This window comes from Gopherus flavomarginatus, chromosome 17 (assembly GCF_025201925.1).
Source record: "Gopherus flavomarginatus isolate rGopFla2 chromosome 17, rGopFla2.mat.asm, whole genome shotgun sequence".
Lineage (NCBI taxonomy): Eukaryota > Metazoa > Chordata > Testudines > Testudinidae > Gopherus > Gopherus flavomarginatus.
This window is the reverse complement of record NC_066633.1, coordinates 20,109,181-20,114,857: the sequence shown is the minus strand read 5'-3', so window position 1 is coordinate 20,114,857 and position 5,677 is coordinate 20,109,181. Positions and strand designations below refer to the sequence as shown.

The 5,677-nt window shown below is 53.1% G+C and overlaps 1 long non-coding RNA gene across 1 annotated transcript; it reads right to left on the bottom strand.

Moving 5' to 3' along the window:
- Nucleotides 1–4,292: 4,292 nt before the first annotated feature.
- Nucleotides 4,293–5,300, bottom strand: LOC127036038 (uncharacterized). The gene is made up of 3 exons (XR_007769997.1): nucleotides 5,083–5,300; nucleotides 4,696–4,775; nucleotides 4,293–4,345 (listed from the first exon to the last, which is right to left on the bottom strand). It is a non-coding gene; the product is annotated as an uncharacterized LOC127036038 (long non-coding RNA).
- Between the last annotated feature and the right edge of the window lie 377 nt (nucleotides 5,301–5,677).

Sequence of the window (5,677 nt, the reverse complement as noted above, 5' to 3'; positions counted from 1 at the left end):
GAGAAAAAGGTAAAACAAAGAGGACAAAGTCTAATGTCCCATTGCATCCAAAGAAGTCAGCTGCAGTCCACGAAAGCTCATGTTGAAATAAATTTGTTAGTCTCTAAGGTGCCACAGGTACTCCTGTTCTTTTTTCTAACGTCCCCAGTGATTCTAAGGGACAAAATCCCAGGTGGGGAATAAAATTCGGCCACTTTAAGCTAGTGTTTTCCATGCCTAGAATTCAGCTGGCACCAGATGGATCAGACTGAACAGGTTCCAAACCTCTCGGAGGCTCTTACCTTCTAAACAGGGATGGCTGTTTTCCAGTACAATCAGGAAAAAGAAAGGAGAAAACTCGAAAGAGGTTCCTCCTGGCACTCATGTATGTGAACCCTAATACTCTCTCAGTCCCCAAAGAGAGACCTCGAGAAGGAGACTTGCTGAAGCAAAGCCAGAGGGCTCTCATAGGTTTCCCTGGCCCCTCACCCCTGTCCTGGCTGGCTGAAGTCAGCATCTCTCTGTGAGGTCACCACCTCCCCACCATCTTTGACCAATATGCTGAGGTCCTGAAAAAGGCCTTTGTGATGTCACTGACACACCCACTCCTCCCCTGCAGTGCTAATGTCTTGCTGCAGGCCAGACACTTTGGAGGTTTGAGTTACTCCTTGTGGACCACCCCACTCAAAGAGTGTTCACTCTTGGAAGCGAGCCGGCTAGACAGTAAAACATCAGAAACTGCTCCCAATGCTATACTCGGTTTTTCAGAAATGAGTGGACTTTATGGCCAGAAGAGACCGTTAGAGCATCTAATCTGACCCCCTGCATATCACAATAGCAACTTTTTGGGCAAACACATTCCAGAAAGGCATCTAGTCTTTATTAAATGACATCAAGTGATGCAGAATCCACCACTTTCCTTAGGAGCTTCTTCCTGTGGTCAATCATCTTCACTCTTAAATATAAATTTGTCTCATTTCGCCTTCCAGACATTAGGTTTTGTTATGCCTTTCTCTGCCGCATTATAGAGCCCTTTAATACCCAACATTTTCTCTCCGTTAAGGCACTTCAACACTTTAGTGAAGTCACCTTTCAGTCTTCTTTTGATAAGCTAAACAGGTTGAGCTCTTTCAATAGCTTTCTAGAAGGCATTTTTCTCCAGCACTCAGAACATTTAAGCCAAACTTACGGATTTTTGTTTTTTGCACAAAAGAAGTTATGTTTCATTTCTAATGAGATTACAAACCTAAAATGCTATTTGTTGTTCAGATGTGGAATTGTGTAGCTGAAAAACTTCTTTTGACAAAAGGACCAAGGGCACAGAAAGGAAGATTTCTTCTCTAGCCAAGGCTGGCTTGTATCAACAGACTCTGCTAGAACTCTGAGACTGAATCTAATATGGCAGCCCTGCTGACTGAACCCTCCCGTTCTCTCCAGACTGGGTCCAGCTCTGCTAGCAGCAGGACAAGGTTCCCCCACCCATGTGCCTCAGCCCTGCACGGTCAGTCGCCATCACCTGTCAGTCCCTGGTCTCCCAGGGTATAAGCAACTGGGGACTGGGTGGGGCCCAGTGGGACAGGAGAGGCTCGCAGAAGGCAGTTGAAGGACTCTCCTGCGCTTCCCAAGAGAGATAGTACCGTATCCTAAGAACATAAGTCTGTCATGAGGTAATGCTTGTCATTAATTAGCCTGGTTAAAGAGCTGGGTTGCAGCTGCTCCGGGCACAAGCTGCCTCCCTCCTGCTCATGAAGGTGAATTCATCTCCCTTCCCAGGAGCACCTGCTCTCTCATTCCCCACCAGGCTCCTTACTGCCAGGCCAGCGAATGACCATAGGATGGGGATGGGGCCAGGGCCCCAGCTCAATCTCCTGAGTCTAATGCAGCTGCTCACCTTGTCCCCCATCAGCTGCTGGGCTTCCCCCAGGAGGGAGTAGGCCAGGACCAGCCCAGTCTGGCTGACACGCAGCAGGGGGGCGTGGATGGCCAGCACTGCCATGCGGACGAAGAACCTTCTCTGCCTCTCTGAGAAGAACTTGCCAAAGACCTAAAACCAACAGGACGTGAGGCATTAGCACATTGCCCAGAGCCAGGCTCCAAATCCTGGGGCTGGAAAAACGTCTCCATTTAGTGGCCCCAGGACGCAGCCATTGCAGGGGACCCAGCCACTCTCACACCCTGAGCTGTCTCATGCCCTGGCAGAGTGTCCTTACCTCCCGCACCGTGGCTGTGTTTCTGTAGCCCAGAAGGCTGCTGTCCTGGTGCCAGTTCCAGGCCCACAGGTCTTCGGCTTCATGGATGGTCAGGCCTGGGACAGAGACACACACACATTTGTCATTCTGGTTATAGGGCACGTGTCCTTCCAATCCCATTGGTGGATGCACAGTGGGCAGAGTCCTTGCTGCGTGCCTGGCCCAACACAATGGCAGGAGGTGGTGTAGAACACAGAAAGAGATAGAGACTCGTTCTCCAGCCGGGGTCAGTTGAAGAGAAATTGGCTGGGGTCCCAGTCTCACTCTTCTAGCAGGTGCCATTTCCCAGCTGGGTTCCTTACCCCTCTGGTACAGAAGCAGCTGGTAGAGCTGGGAAACAACCTTCCTGGCCTGCCGGCTGATGTCCTTGGCTGGGTCACTGAGGAACAGAGCCAGCTCTGCCACGTGGTGACCCATCCTGGGGAATTCCGCTCAGTTCTAATGGATGGGAGAGGGAGAGGGGACTCCATCAGCATTTTTCTGTCAGCTCCCAGAATGCTACGGGCCAGGACTCTTCTTCCCCTCAGCCCCTCTGCAGGAGATGATAGATGATGGGAGCTAGACCCAAACCTTTAATTTCTTCTGTCCCCAAGGGAGCCTGGACTACAGGGATGTAGGGATGTGGGCAGGGCCCTCCAAGAGGACTTGCTTCCCCAGCTGCTCCTGGATGACAGGAAGGCATGAACCTGGAGCACAGTCCCCTTAAAAGCCCAGAATCACCACTTAACTAGGACAAGAAGAACTTGACTCAAGCCAGGCTCATTCTCTGCTCTCACTCTGCCTCCCCAAGAGGAACACTCCTAACCCACAGCCCCTGCAGCAGCAGATCCTACAGCCCATCGGAGTCAGACCCTCTACACCTGGAGTCAGAAAGCTGGGGTCAGAGGTCACTTATGTCAAACTAAGGGGGGGTGATGGTGGATCTGAACAGGGCCGTGCTGCTCCTAATGACCCTAGCTCTCTCTTGCGACACCCTGGACACGATCCAGTAGTTAATGTGCTGTGGGGAAAGGAGGCAGATCAGGATCAATGGGCAGGTCCACCTGTTGTGGAAATGAGACACACACACCCCATCCCCAGGAGGCTGAGACATTGTGCAATTGGTGGAATATCAGATTCACTGATCGCAGAGCTTTAGAAGGGGATTGTTGCCCACAGTACAATTCTTGAATCCTGCAGGTCAAGACTTGTCATTGTCCCTCTAGATTGGAACAATGTTCAGTGTTGGGGCTGGTCCCATCCTCCCTGCACTCCTGATACCTGAACAATCGCCCCAGGAATCTCAGGGACCATCGGAGAGAAGGGCTGATTCTCTGGGGTCCTCCTGTTTCTCTAGGAACGAGTCTGTGACTCCTCTCTGAGGACCACGTTCTGGATCTCTCAGTAGGGGTTCAGACTCTCACTCCCCTAGCCAGCCGGGGCCCCATGGTTAGTGCTCCACAGAACCAGGCAGAGTTCTGGCTTGAAGTACCAGCCCCTTCCTCTGTCCTTCAAGGAGGAAGGGCCTGACACTGCACTGCACTGACTGCCCTGACCAAGGACGCCCACTGGGGGCCCAGCTGGGAGGACAGACTGGAAAATGGATCTAAGAGTGAAGGTAAAATTGCCTCCACTCCTCTCATCGGGCTCACCTCCAAGATGTGGTGGAGCCGGCCGGTGTCTGGGGACTCTGCCAGCAGGTTCCCCAGCATGGCGTCCAGGAGGTCAGGCAAGACCCTATGCAGATCCTGCAAAGCAAGGGAGAGCCATGGGTCAGAGTTAGGGAAACTGGGGCTACACCTGTCACAGGATGGGAAGAGGGGTCTCTGGGAAGCACTGGTGAGATCCCCAAACACGTATTCTGGCTTCTCTCATTCACATCCCACTGCAGGCAATTAGCAAGGATTCATGGCAGGATGACAACTGGCTCTTCAGCTCTTCTGATTTTAGCATGATCTACCTGGACTTGGGTGGTGTCCTTCTCCGTGCGCACGGTTAAGACGGCGTTCCGGGCAGCTCGGAGGAGCTGGGTCTCCAGCTCTGGCTCCAGTGCAGGTCTCATGGTACTGGCAAGAGAGAGGAGTCGGTATTAGACTGTGCAGTGCGGGGGTGGGACTGGCACCAACACGAACATGAAACTGCAGGGAAATAGGCACAGGCTGGCGAGAATGGAAACTGAGGCACCGAGTCAGGGAATGAGAAGGCCAAGGTTTCCCAGACAGACAGTGGCAGGGCAGGAATAATGACTGTTCCCTGGACCCTGCTGCCCCTCCTGTATCTCATCCTAGGAGCAAGCCTCTCCCCAAAGCCATTGCAATGTTACTGCAGTGAAAAGAACAGCGCAGCCAGGAGAGAGTGAGCCTTGCCCCAACCTCTGCCAGAGCAGCTACCCTTGGGAGTTGATCTGGGAGTGGAAGGGCCAGTGACTCCCAGTTCTGGGCCTGAGCAGCACTGGGATTAGGGGAACCGGGCAACAGGATCTCGGTACCTGAGGTTGCTCACAGCAATCAGGAAGTTAGCGAGGACGGCGCCGGGTGGAGAGTTATCAGGCAGCTCCTCAATGAACTCCTGTGAGACCCAAAAGAGCATGTGAGATTTGGGCCTCACTGACACTTCCCAGTAAGGAGATTAGACAGTCAGGGTCTCATACAGCCAGCAGGATCCCCCACCTGCCTCCCACTCCTCCGATTCCTTCCCACTAGTGACCAATCTCCAAATTTCTCCCATCTTTTCTCCCCAGTCTTCAGCTCCAGCAATCCCTGCCTTCAGCTGCCCCTCCAGCACCAGCCAACTCGTAACCATTGGCCCACAGAGACCCCCTTCCCTCCCATGTCTCTGTCCTCACTCCAACTGCTGGGCACCTTGTCTCGCTCACCACAATCCTCTCCACCACACCCGCCTTGCAGCAGTGCGGCTCCAGTGTGTCCTGCCCTCTCTGCTGTGCAGCGAGACACGCGGGGTGCATGGTGTGCAGGAACACGAGCTGCTGGACCCATTCTGCACCCACCAGGAGTAGGGTATGCAGAGAGTGTTATATCCTTGGGGGCAGCCGGTTTAGGAAGAAATCACTTGAGGCCAGAGAGCAGACAGCTAACAAAGCTACCATTTATTTACAGACACAGAGCTCAACTGACCAGCTCAAGCTAACTGGGCTATCCCCTAATAATCTAACTCAGTTGCCATAGGAACAAAAACCATGACAACCAAATACACAACAGAGAGAGGTCTGGTTAGCCAGGGACCTCCCTGCCCCATCCACACCAGCTGCAGGGATCAGGCCTGAATGGGGATAGAGGGGATACGCCCATTGTGCAAAACATCCACCACTCCGACACAAGCAGGGTCAGGAACTGGGACAGTGCCTGTGCAGGGAGAAGACCCCGGCTGGTGTGTGACAAACACCCCCACCTCCCAGGTCCCAGATCATGGAGGAGAAAGGTCCCCATTAGGGCTGGTGCATCATCAGGGAC